Consider the following 13,679-nt stretch of genomic DNA (forward strand, 5'->3'; position numbering starts at 1 on the left):
AATACAGGACTTTGTGATTGCTTTTGCGCAATTGAAATCATGGTAAAGGAAATATTTCTCTTCCCATTTCATACCAATAAGGGGGGGAAAAAAGCTGTTCAATAGGCTCCATCCCAAATAAGCCCCCCCACCCCCAAGTGTTCAGGGCTTTCTCCTCTGTAGAGTTCAGTGTCTCCTCACCAGCAAGAAAGTATAAGCAGAGAGATCATTAGTTATGACATGTAGACGCTAGCAGATAATGTTGACTCACTTCAGGAACTACTAAACTATAAACAGTGTGCTGAAAGCCATTTATCTGCATTTTAGGATAAACAGCAGAAGCTATTCAATTAAATAGATTGCAAGGAATAAGCTGCTGATGCCAAACCAAGTGAAGCTTAATTGTGAAAAGAAAAATCTGAAGATTTAATAAAAATCAATCTAGGATACCAGAACACACAAAATCATTAAGCGCTTTATTTTATAATATAATATATAAAACATAGAGCATATATTTTAAAAGACCAACTGATTTAGTTACCAAAGTTATTGCAGAGTAATTCGAGTTCAAAGAAAATTTATTGATAACTTGATATTTTATTTTAAGTGACAGCATTTATGATAATACTGAGGTTGAGCAAATATATGTTATCAAGGAAAGCTTTACCTGTCACTGTGTAAAAGTTAAAGTTGAACTGGGTCAGTTTTCTTATCAATAGTATTCCTCTTCACAATTTGTTTTGATAGAAAATTCCTAAATGACTCCTTCCAAGAAAAAGAAATACAACTGAGTGCAACTGCTCATTTATCTACATTTATAATATTATGTAAATGTGTATGTATATACATATTTCCATCTCTAGCATATTAAAATGCTGCAAGAAAATATTAATCTATCATGTAACTCAGAGGTTTTATTCTGTGCTTGATTAGAAGGCTATGAGATAAACATAGTGCTTTCTGCAAGTGCCATACACAAGTAAAACCCACTACATTTAGAACTTATTCTTCCCACTTGTCAGAAAACAAATCAAAATCTGCTCTTTTTCACACTTCCAGATGTCAGAAGTTTTTCAAAACAATTTTGAGGTCAGAAAAGAGAACACACAGGTGTGTGTTATGTCAACTACTGAAAGCAACTGAAGGTTCGTCTGGAATCTGATCACTCCACTGACACATTCTTGTGGGCATTACAAACGTTCCCTGAAAGAACATTACACTAATGCTGACTAATTTTAAACAACGTCCCAAATCTCATTAGACCTATTCCTTAGCAGTATTGTTCAAAAGCATCTCTGCTAGTAATACCACATTTATTGCCACCTCTTAGCAAACCTTTAATGTTTTCTTCAATATCACCTCTTCTGTTCTACTTCACTGACAATTCAGCAGGCTGAACAACAATAAAATATTTGATATCAATAAACATTAAGTTTTTGTCACATCATGAAAACTACGACAACCCACAAAAAACCAAACGTTAGGATATCAGTAACAAATGCTTAAGAAAAACTGGTTCACATTAATAGCCACCTGGTCTTGAGGAAACCAAGCCTGAGATAGAAAGATGGAAACCGTATTTCAATTCTGAAACTACCAGAGCCTGTGTTTAAAAAGAAAAAAAAAAAAAAACTGTAGTTAACCATTCAAAACCTATATTAAACTCAAACAGTAACGTAAGTGTGACATGTTCTTAATCTTTTTTAGTGACTAGAAGGAAATTCTTACTATTAAATGAATCAAGATCAGAAAAATTCTGCCTACTATTAAAGACTTAATAGTCATAGATTTCTGAGGTTATTAATAATTGAAGGTAAACATATCAATTTAGAATTTAAAAAATCATATCAACCATAAACATTCATTCCAAAGATTTACTATTTTATATAACCTTTCCTTTTCTCTCACACACATATACACACATACATCCTACAAGTATGTTCACAATGAAGATACACAAGTAGCAAATTATTACCGTAAAACCATCTTCTTGCCAGGTATCCCTAGTATTTTCCAAACCTCAAACAAGGTCTCACTACTGAACACCCTCCCCCAGGCAATAATCAAAAAACAGAAACTTGAGGGCATTTTTCCTTTCCTCAGTCCATCACCCAGGGTCTGAGTCAGGCCAAGAGCTGATGCTCAGAGCAGGATGCACGGGGCACTCTCCACTTCTGCAGCATAACCGGTAGTGGCTGATGAATGTGCTTTTAAATCGACACAAGCCAAGTTTCTCAGCTTTACTTTTCTGCTTGGTAGCAGCAAACCCTGAGGTCTTCACCACTAATATTCTACAACGCACAGGGAAAACGAAGGCAGGGGCCCTCCGCTCGAGTGTTTGTGCAGAATAGTCCTGTCTAAAAAAAAAACGTGAGACTCTTTCCTACCTTCCATCCTCATTTATCTCCCAACCCGCAATGGCTTCTCAAAAACTCCACTGTTCTTGAAGATCCAGATGTCTCCTTTCTTCCCTCCCATTCCCACTGAGAAGACAGGAAACACCAGGTGTGAAATGTCTCTGTTTGCCCCCTCCACTCAACACACACATCCTAAGTGGGAGCTTTCATCCCTACTTGTCCTCTCAGGGGAGCCACCCTGCCATTTGTCTGCTGGGTCCCGGCTCTTCTCACACACCCAGATGCACAACCGAGACCAGTTTCTCACAGAGGATGGTTGGCCTGCATCCGTTCCTTCCTGGGTTATGAACAAAGAACAGTTTTCCCAGGCTAGATCAGCCCAGCTGGAAAAGGATTTTAGGACAAAGAGAAAATGAGTATATTTGGAAGAAAGTGCAAAGGAGCCCTGAAAGGAAAACCTGAGATGCTGATGCTTGTGCCCTTATATCAAAATGTAGTAACTTATACAGAACATGTAACCAAGCACCAACTCATCTTACAATAGGCCAAGTCACACGTATAACAGGATAACTAGATTCCAAACAGGTGAAGGAATTGTGTAGCCCGAGTTTTGCTATCAACTTGGAAAATCTCCAGAATGTCCAGAAAGTTTTGTTTGGAAAACCAGCACAGTGATGGTTGACCAAGTAAGGTACAGACAGTAAACACAGGTTCTCAGGATGTGTTTGTGGAAGGAATACCAATGAATGAGTTAGATCACGAGAAAAGACTCAGCCAAACATACCTGTCTAGATTAGAAACTCAGTGTGAAGGAAATGACCCTGAGTCAGCACCATAACACATCAGTACCACACGATGACTGCTTTTCCCATGACCGCATTCCCTGGATGGGTAACAAAGAGAGTGGTGGGGGTGTTTCTAAAGAAAAGAATCTGCGCAGAAAGCAGCAGTTGCTCTGGTGACCCGAATATTCCAAAATACTACATGTTCTATCACTAACTACTTCCAGTTCTCCCCTAACTCAATAAACAATTTGGAAAAAGGGCATCTCACCTCCCACTGCCTAACATCATAACTAGTCATGGACAGGAGGAATAAAAATCAACCCCAGCCCATCTGGCAACAAGTACATAAAATCATTCATAACAAGTACGCGTACTTTATGTAATAAATATGGCGGTATATATGGATGCCCCTGACTTCACCTATCTACTTTCAGGCAGATTTTTTAAGGCTGACGTCTATTTTTACATATTTAGGGAATATTACATGCATACTAAATTATGTACGCTTGTGGGCTTGCATTAATGAGTTTACTGAAAAAGGAATTGAATAAATGTGAAAGGAGATTGCATTATATTAGAGAAAGGGGAAAGGGGACAGGACAAAGAGCCCAAACTGAACGGCAGTAGGGAATTTCTAAAATTAAACTAACACATACAATAGCCTGGAAATAACTTTCACTTCCCTTGAGCTGATTATTTATACAAGCTATGTTTAAATAAAGGCTGGATTTTACTTTGATAGAGTATATTAAGTTCATGTTTTCAAAGGGAGCAAATTATGATGAAACAAAGAAAGAATAACCATAATAACGTGGCAGCACCAAGCCTTAATGCCAGTGTCCATAAGGTATCAAGGGGTTGTGGGTGAGGAGAAGGAGAAGCTTTAGCATGTGTAGTAAAGAACTACGCCTTCCTCTCTAGAAATTACCAAATGAATGTTAGCCAGGAGTCTTATCAGCCTGTTCTGCAGAGATGGGTTGTCTGGCGCTGACTGGCATATACATTCTCCTGTTCCAAACACAGCCAGTTCCTTCTTTTTTATTACAGTGTCAAGTCTCCCCAAACATCCCCTTCTTAAATTACTTCAGCTAAATTTCCAACAAACACTGAGTTCTCAAGGTTTAAAAAAATCAAAATAATGAACAAAATAAAAACAGATCAGCCAGTAGACACAGAAGGTTACGGTTATTTACCATATCCTTTCTATCTTCTTTCTTTTGTGTGCTTTTGTTTTCATCAGCATCTGTGTGGGATGGTAAGAATAGTTCTTGCCAAAGATAATTGAGTTCTTTTAGTCCAGCCAAGCAAAGAATGGGAGGTAAGAAAGGATGATAAAAATTATGTTAAAAATACTTTCAGGTTCAAAGCAATTCAGGGGTCACAATGATATATTTGTATGCCCTGAATGTCCTTATCAGTAAAAGGAGATGGTAGGAAAGTGTGTTCTCTAACCTCCCTCCTACTTCAGACGTAGTATGGTTCCACATAACTTTCACATTGCTGATACACATTCTTTTTTGCATCTATAGCCTAAAAAGAGGGTACTGAATACTATATTAATAAAATATAAGAATTCCAGTACTCCCTTGTATTAGCTGTGTGACCTTAGGTCAGTTCTTAATTTTTTAAAAATCTCAAACACTTCATAGTTACAGGATTTCCACCTCAAGGAGTCTCAAGGGGATTAAGTATTTAATTTAAAAAAGCATTTATCTGTCCCAAATTATGTGTTGATAAATCTCATATAATATAATCCTCAAAATGCTCATTTTATAAATGAAGGGACTAGGGCTTGGAGAGGTTATTTTTCTGAAAACAAACAAGTAAGCAGCAGACAAAGGTGGGAGGTAAACTCTTGGCTCTGTGACTCTGAAAAGCAATGACTCCTCTAGACAGCAGTTCACAAATGTTTTGCTCTCAAGATTCTTTTCCCTAATTAAAAATTATTAAGAGCATCATATTTTTATAAATAAAAATTTATCCATAATTTTATTATGGATAATAGCTATCATTTACTCAATTAGGAATTAAAACTGAACAGTTTTTAAATATGTATGTGTGCTGCTAAGTCGCTTTCAGTCATGTCCAACTCTGTGCAACCCTATGGACTGCAACCTGCCAGGCTCCTCTGTCCATGGGATTCTCCAGGCAAGAATGCCAGAGTCGGTTGCCATGCCCTTCTCCAGGGGATCTTCCCAACCCAGGGATCGAACGTGTGTCTTTTATGTCTCCTGCATCACCAGGTGAGTTCTTTATCACTAGTGCCACCTGGGAACCCATTTATTTTAATATGCTTTCAGAAAAACGAAAAATGTAGTACTGTTTTACATTTTTGCAAATCTCTTTAATGTCGAACTTAAGAAACTGGGTATCTGCTTCTGAATTATATCTTTTGCAATATATTGTGTCTGACATATACAAAGAATGTACGGCCACAGATATGTAGTTGGAAAAAGACCTATATTTTAGTAGACTTTTTTCATAATAGTGATTATTTTGGAGTACTACACAAACACTGGACAAGTAGACATCTCTTCAAAGTTAGATTCAAGTCAAGTGTGAAACCCTATCAATGAAATTTGCATAATCTGATAAAATCTACTGTCTGTCATACACTTTGAATAGATTTTTATACATGCATGAAGATGAAACAATGGGCACTAGTTGTCCAGTTGGTTCACTCAGTTATGCAGATCAATCCTGTGCATGCAAGCTTCCAGATCCTGAATTTTGTCTGAAAGCTTGAATCTGATCATTAGCAATAAATACTGGCAGTTGTTTTCCCTGAAGTGACAGGCTCGCTCTGTTCATTTTTTGAGAATACACCTGCAAATACCCATGCCTGAAGAACAACGGTTTGTCTGTCAGTCATTCTTTATAGTAAAAATTGCCTTTCATGAAATAAGTCATTGAGTAACCATCAATCTTCAGGATGCTGAAGAACTTCTTTATGTATTCTCCACATTTTGTCACACAGAATATTAAAAAGAAATAGACTCAGAGGCTGGAATTTAATAAACATCAGAATTTTAACAGCTTCATTCAGGATATTATCTAACCACGGTATTATTAAATAACAATAAAGCTTTTTGCTTGGTGTTGGGTGGTGGGTGTTTGGTTCGCTGGTTTGGTGTTTGGTCAGTTGGCGTGACTGATGGTTTGTTTTTACTCTGAATACATGGCAGAGAGGAACGTAAGTACAGTTTGATGCCCCATCTGCATGTGCGCTAAGGTTCTATCAACAGCTCTAACCACTATTTCTCTTTTGTATCATCAGTGAAAATGTTAATAATAAATCAATTTATTACTATCCTTATGAATCATTTTTTGAGAACTGCCACACTAGATGACAAACTCCTGGTCACTAGATATATAAAATCTATGTATATATTAAGATAAGCTAAGAAATTTTAACAACAGTGGAAGAGAAGGGAATGAGCATAAGAGATAATTTCAAGAAGGCAAAGTGAGTAAAATATATATATATATATATATATAATTGAACCTTTTTGAGATCTAAGAGATTTTCAGTTGGAAACACTAGATAGCTCACAAAAATATTATATGTGACAGATATGAAAGCAATTATTAATATAAACTTAAAGATCAATTAAAACATAAATGACACAGAGCACTGAAAATTAAGCTGTCACCACTTAGCTGCTGCCAGTTATGAAATACTGATAAACACTTGAGAAAAGCAAAAAGTGATTCATTAATATGAAAGTAAAATAAACAGGTACACAAAGTTCACATTCTCAGAAAAGTAATTAAGAAGAGAAGAATAATTTGTTAAATGTGGCACTAATGAGTTCTGGTTGATATGTGCTTGCTTTGCTTTTTGGTTGTAAGCTATCATAGTCAGGATTTTCTGTTTCTTCTGCATGGTTCTGTGTTTTTTTCATATTGAATACTCAGAGGTTGACCACGATGAGACAAGCTTTTCTCTAACTTTAACTATGTGCATGTCTTGATCTGAACATACTTTAAGTCTCTTGATCTCCAAAGAGCCATTTTTTCCTTCATGCTGCAGGAAACAGCCAATTCTGAATTAAGAAAAGTTAGATTTTTTTAATTAACTTTTTTTATTGAAGGATAATTGCTTTACAGAATTTTGTTGTTTTCTGTCAAACCATAACATGAATCTGCCATAGGTATATGTATATCCCCTCTCTTTTGAACTTCCTTCCCATCTCCCTCCCCATCCTACCCCTCCAGGTTGATATAGAGCCCTGTTTTGAGTTTCCTGAGGCATACAGCAAATTCCCATTGGCTCTCTATTTTACATATGGTAATGTAAGTTTCCATGTTACTCTTTCTATACATCTCACCCTCTCCTCCCCTCTCCCCATGTCCATAAGTCTATTCTCTATGTCTGTTTCTCCACTGCTGCCCTGCAAATAAATTCTTTAGTACCATTTTCTAGATTCCATATATATGTGTTAGAATACAATATTTATCTTTCTCTTTCTGACTCACTTCGCTCTGTATAATAGGTTCTAGGTTCATCCACCTCATTAGAACTGACTAAAATGAGTTCCTTTTTATGACTAATATTCCATTGTGTATATGTACCACAACTTCTTTATCCATTCATCTGTCGATGGAAATCTAGGTTGCTTCCGTGTTCTAGGTACTGTAAGAAAGAAAGAAAAGAAAGTGAAGTCGCTCAGTCATGTCTGACTCTTTGCGACCCCATGGACTATAGCCCACCAGGCTCCTCCATCCATGGAATTTTCTAGGCAAGAATACTGGAGTGGGTTGCCATTTCCTTCTCCAGGGGATCTTCCCGACCCAGGAATCCAACCCAGGTCTCCCACATTGCAGGCACACGCTTTACCATCTGAGCCACCAAGAAATGCCAAGCTATTGTAAATAGTGTTGCAATGAACAATGGGATACATGTGTCTTTTTCAATTTTGGTTTCCTCAGGGTATATGCCTAGGAGTGGGATTGCTGGGTCATATGGTGATTTTATTCCTAGTTTTTTTTTTTTTTTAAGGAAACTCCATACTGTTTTCCACAGTGGCTGTATCAATTTACCTTCCCACCAACAGTGCAAGACTGTTCCCTTTTCTCCACACCCTCTCCAGCATTTATTGTTTGTAGGAAAAGTTAGATTTTATATCACTGAAGGGTCTTAAACAAGGGGTACACTTAGCAGATCTTCTTTCCCACCTAAAAATATTGTATGGAGAAACAGTATTTCTTATATGAGGTCTTAAATGTGATTACTAACACTCAAATGAAATATGTATTTTGCATATAAACTTTAACAGAGTAAGAGTTATATCTCTTTGGTTTAACCAAGACAACCTCAGCATCTAGAATAATGCCTGGCACTGGCAGGCATGTGTAAATTGTTCCTCTCTTACGTGAAACAACTTCCCTATTATGAAGATTTCGAGGATTATCTAATGTGAGGGAAGCTACAATGTTATCTCATATTATACCTATGATTATGTTATTTCAGAGAGGGGAGTGTGTGTATGTTCTATTGTGATTGCTGTTTGATAAAATTTCCACTTTTAAAAATTGAAAACATAATGTGAAAATGCAGCTAAATTTTTCTGATACTTCCTCTGTCCCCTCTACATATACTTTTCAAGCTCAAGAAAGACATTGACCCCACTTTGACAGAGCAAATTCAAGTAAATTACTTTTTAGGTTACTAAGGACTGAAGCATGGGAACAGGAGTGTGAAAGGAAGGTTCTGAACACTGTCTGTGATGCCAGTGTAACCTGGACAGCACTCAGAGAAGAGGACACATGGGCTAGAGATCATGCCCAGCTTGGCTAATTAGCTGTACACCTTGCGAAAAACTCAGTCATTTCTCTGGACCTCCATTTCTCCATCTTGAAAACAGGAGTAAGCATGTCTACTTCTCTTGTAGTTATTGCTAAGATTGAATGAAGTTCTATAAAGCACTTAGTGTAGGCCCTGTGACTGAGACAGAGTAAATTCCCAACAAATGTAGGTTGCCTTGATTTTCCAGAAATCTATGGATTAAAACTTGATGGTAATGACTGCGAAGTTTGTAACATAGAAAAGGATACATCTTTCACCTCAGCTATGTAAGTTATAAAGTGACTACCAGAATCTAGAACCAATTTAAAGACAGAGCAATTAAATGGATAAAAGACACAAATGTAAGATCACATAATATAAAACTCCTAGAGAAAAACTTAGGCAAACACTTTTTGACATAAATCACAGCAATAACTTTTTGATCCATTTCCTAAAGGAAATTGAATAAAAATATACAAATGGGATCTAATTAAATTTAAAAGCTTCTGCACAGCAAAAGAAACCACTGACAAAACAAAAAGGCAACTTACTAAATGAGAGAAGATTTGCACAAATGATATGACTGATAAAGGATTAATATCCAACATATATAAACAACTCACACAACTGAACATCAAAAAAACAAACAACCCAATTAAAAAATGGGCAGAAGAATTGAATAGACATTTTTCCAAAGAGGAAATGCAGATGGCCAACAGGTACATGAAAAGATGCTCAGCAGAGAAATGCGGATCAAAACCACAGTAAGGAATCACCTCACACCTGTCAGAATGTCTAGCATCAAAAAGAACATAAATAACAAATGCTGGCTAAGATATGAAGAAAAGAAAACCCTTGTACACTGTTGGTAGCAAAGTAAATTGATGCAGTCACTGTGGAAAACAGTTTGAAGGTGTCTCAAAAAACTAAAAATAGAATTACCACATGACCCAGCAATTCCACTCTTGGGTATATATCCAAGAAAACAAAAAGACTAATCTGAAAAGATACACTCGTTCCAATGTTCACAGTAGCACTGTTTACAACAGCCAAGATACGGAAGCAACCTAAGTGTCCATCAATAAACAAATGGACAAAGAAGATATGGTACATATACAATGAACACTACTCAGCCATAAAAAAGACCAAATTTTAACATATGGAGCAAAAGGGATGGACTTGGATGGCATTATGCTAAGTGAAATAAGTCAGACAAAGACAAATACTATATGATATCATTTATATGTGGAATCTAAAAAATACAACAAACTAGTGAATATAACAAAAAAGCAGCAGACACAGATTTAGAGAAAAACCTAATGGTTACTAGTGCGGAGGGGCAGGAGGGACCATATAGATGTGGGGGAGCAGGAGGTACAAATTATTGGGTGTAAGATAGGCTCAAGGATGTACAACACAATGAATATAGCCAATATTCTGTGAAAGTGAAAGTGAAAATGAAGTCGCTCAGTCATGTCCGACTCTTTGCGACCCCATGGACTGTAGCCTACCAGGCTTCTCAGTCCATCTGATTTTCCAGACAAGAGTACTGGAGTGGGTTGCCATTGCCTTCTCCAGGGGATCTTCCCAACCCAGGGATCAAACCCAAGTCTCCTGCATGGTAGGCAGACGCTTTACCCTCTGAGCCACCAGGAAAGCCCCATATTCTGTAATAACTGTAAATTAAAAGTAACTTTTAAAAGCTGTATAAAAAAGAAAGTGACTGAAGGAAAAAAATATGTACACACAACTGTTTTCTAGAATTTATCGTTGGTACTATCTACAGGTACTAGTTCATATTTCTAATTTTCAAACAAATTTAACCACTTTATAATTTTTTTTTAATTAGTTTCACTATTTGGAAGAAATCACATGGAAGTTCCATTAGCATGGCTCCTGCTAGCAGTGATAAATAAATGTAGCACTGTTCAAAGAAAAAACTATAGAACATTATGCAACTCATGAAGTATACCAACAATACTTACTCATATTGAGGTTTGTTTACTGTGTCATAGCAACTTTGCCTTCACAGCACTTTATGTGATAGTGCGTTGGTAAAGCAACTGCCTGCCAATGCAGAAGACGCAGGTTAGATCCCTGGGTCAGGAAGACCCTTTGGAGAAGGATATGGCAACCTGCTCCAATATTCTTGCCTGGAAAATTCCACAGACAGAGGAGCCTGGCAGGCTACATTCAATGGGGTTGCAAAGAGCCAGTCACGACTGAGCACACATCTTAAGAATAGCATACCTTGTATGTCATATTCAATTCAAGTTGCTATCAACTGTTAGCATTAGCTACTACTTCTTAACAATATTCTGTATCTTTAGAACTTACACTTTGCAAGACACTTACATGAACAAACATATGTGTGTTAAACAGATCCAGAAATTATACGCATAAGCATTCTATAACATCCAGTGTTATGAAAATTTAAAATTGGCTGACATTTAATCATGTATCTCAGATCTTCTGTTGATATATAATCATATACAGCCAGTTATATAACTTCACCAGACTCTAATGTCCTATGTTTTTAAAAGGAAGAAAATTAAAAGAACAAAGAGGTAATATGGCACTCACTTTACAATGTATGAAGACAATCTAAAAATTGCATGGAGAAAGTGGCTTGTCCATTAACCCTTTACTGTATAAAAAGGCTATCACAGTGTGGTTTGTATGCTTCAGGGAAGTAAAGAAAAATTGCTGAAATGAGCCACAAATGAAAGCAAGCAAGCTATGGAGTACTTATCACAGGCAAAACACTCTTCTCAGAGTTTTCACACATTTTCATATAATTCTCACCACAGTTAGCAACGCAGGTACAATTATTTCCATTTTTATAAATGACCAAGGCTCAGATATAAAGTCTTAGGATTGAGCTGACAGTTTTGCTATGCCATATAAACAATTAAATCTCTGCTCTTTCTCCCACTTCTATGGTCATTATTTTCACTGTAATCTAAAAATAGCAATACACATGCATAAACTTGAGAAAATAAAAAAGCTAAAGTGAAATAAAAAGTTGTAATTCCAAAGTTCTTAAAAAGGCATCCAAGGTACTTTAATTGACTCAACCTGGGCTTCCCTGGTGGTCCAGCGGTTAAGAATCTACCTGCCATGTAGGGGACCCAGGTTTGATTTCTGGTCCAGGAAGATCCCACGTGTCAAAGGCCAACTAAGCCCACAGACCACAAGTACCAAAGCCCGCGTGCCCTAGAGCCCATGCCCCACAACGAGAGAGGCCACTGAAACGAGACAACTGCATGGAACCGGAGAGCGGCGCTCTCTGGCCACAGCTAGAGAAGGCCTGCCAACAGCAACAACGACCCGGTAACCTAAAAAGAAAAATTAATTGACTCAACCTATCTTCCCGGCTCTCTGTCCATATGTATCACTCTCCCCAGGTTTTTTCATATTCCCATGTCTTTGCTCATAATTTTCAGACTATAGCCACCTCCGTTTCTATCATCTATGATACAGTTCACAATCAGAAGTATATGCATCTTTTTAGGAACTTTGCCATGTTACACATTTTACTCTACATTGAAGAACAGTTAGTTGCACACATATTCTGGCCTATCAACTATCACCCTCTTATGGCAAGTAGTACAGTTTATTTACATGTGAGCCACCCAACTGATTATTAACTTGAATAATTAGCTGTGTGACCTCAGCCAATTTACTTAACCTCCATGAACTTCAATTTCCTCATCGGTAAAATGAGGGCAATGGCATTTATTCATTTGTATGTATAAAATACTCAGAACAGTTCCTTAAGGAGTTTGTTCGATATTAGTGTAAACAATTCATATACTATTAATCACTGAAATTTTTGATCAAAGAAATTCATTGTTTGGTGTTAACTAGCTCACATTCTCATTCAACTCTGATTTTAGCATTTGTAAATTTTTGAAGGAAAGATATTTAAGTTTTAAGTATAAGAACATTTTAAAACATAATATTTTATAAGTCTTCTAAGTAGTTTTATAAGGACAAATATATATATATTACATGTATATAATATTTACATATATATATATATTACACATACACATAGACATTATCATAATGGATTCCTGCAGAGCACAAAATAAGCTCATCTCTCCAGCAAAGTACCAGTTCATCCTATAATTTGATGACACAGACGTGAAAGGAGGGTTATACATCAACGTAGGTCTCTTGGATAGAGACAAGATTATTCACTGGACTTTCTTACTTCTTGGTACAATTTGGGAACTTTCTACATGCTTTCTGAACATTCTGCCATCCATACAGAGAAACTAAGCCTGTTTTACATCAACAGGACATTCACAGTTCAACATCTGCGTCTCCTTCTCTCTCTTTGCACTAGACACCTTCACAACTGTGACCTTTTACCTCTCAGCATCCGCCTCATGGCTGTTCACAGCGACGTTAGGGGAGAAGGAAGCCACAGATCTCACTGAACTGGGAGATGACAGCCTTTTTACAGCAAAGGCAGCCTGAGCACTATTAATGTACAGAGCGTGTATACAGAAAATACAGAAATATTTAGTGTCTTCTTTAGAAAGTTTCCACTCCAAAATGAGGACTCAATGGCTAAAAACCATAAAGACAGATTTAACAACAATCAAATCGGGCAGTTTCACTTCTCAAAAATAGTAAATAGAGTCATCGCACTTTCAATAGAAAACAATTATTAGAAGCGAAAGTTTACTCAGTTACCGTAAAACAGGTCCAACATCTTTCATAGGTCTTCTCATAGACTGTAAAGAGCAAATAATGAAA

At 36.9% G+C, this 13,679-nt stretch overlaps 1 protein-coding gene across 27 annotated transcripts in view; it reads right to left on the bottom strand.

Annotated features, from left to right (window-relative positions):
• Positions 1-13,679, bottom strand: part of BMPR1B (bone morphogenetic protein receptor type 1B) — a 449,057-nt gene that overhangs the window by 66,872 nt on the left and 368,506 nt on the right. For 13 of the 27 annotated variants that reach the window (XM_059887365.1, XM_059887381.1, XM_059887379.1 and 10 more), the window contains one exon: positions 647-744. The exons of the other annotated variants lie outside the window; for them this stretch is intronic. The gene's annotated coding sequence lies outside the window, so the exon portion shown is untranslated. The remainder of the gene's footprint in view (positions 1-646; positions 745-13,679) is intronic. 27 annotated transcript variants of the gene reach the window in all.

Source organism: Bos taurus, chromosome 6 (genome assembly GCF_002263795.3).
Source record: "Bos taurus isolate L1 Dominette 01449 registration number 42190680 breed Hereford chromosome 6, ARS-UCD2.0, whole genome shotgun sequence".
Taxonomy (NCBI): domain Eukaryota; kingdom Metazoa; phylum Chordata; class Mammalia; order Artiodactyla; family Bovidae; genus Bos; species Bos taurus.